The sequence below is a fragment of the Elephantulus edwardii genome, unplaced genomic scaffold (assembly GCF_000299155.1).
Source record: "Elephantulus edwardii isolate Elephantulus edwardi_28Jun2011 unplaced genomic scaffold, EleEdw1.0 scaffold00026, whole genome shotgun sequence".
Taxonomy (NCBI): domain Eukaryota; kingdom Metazoa; phylum Chordata; class Mammalia; order Macroscelidea; family Macroscelididae; genus Elephantulus; species Elephantulus edwardii.
This window is the reverse complement of record NW_006399776.1, coordinates 6403126-6403625: the sequence shown is the minus strand read 5'-3', so window position 1 is coordinate 6403625 and position 500 is coordinate 6403126.

Sequence of the window (500 nt, the reverse complement as noted above, 5' to 3'; positions counted from 1 at the left end):
AAAAACTAGTTAAGTGTGTTTGAGGGAGGTAGCATATCATCTTCTCTAACTTCACAAAGAGAAGGAAAGAATGTCCATCAGTCCAATTCTATGAGGTCGCCTTTCCCCTCCCCCCATTATTTTAATTAATTTCAATGAACATTTACAGAGATTTTGGATTTCTATTCATTCATCCAAACCCTTTTAAAACCAATGCTAACATCAAAGCGTCCCTCCGTCAGCACTCTCAGCATCTTTATATGTTTGGTCATTCATTGTAATGGCCACAGAAAACTCAGTTACAGAGTAAATTTTCTAGAGAAATTGTTGCTATGAGCAATCAAGTCAGAACTGAATCATAAGGAACCCTGCAGTGGGTTTTTAGAGGCTATCCTAAATGGAGAACAGATCATTCAGGAGGCTTGACTTTATTATGAGGAGGAATGTGATATCAGGATTGGAGGAAGGCTTGTCAACAACTTGCATTATGCAGATGACACAACCTTGCCAAAATCAAAGAG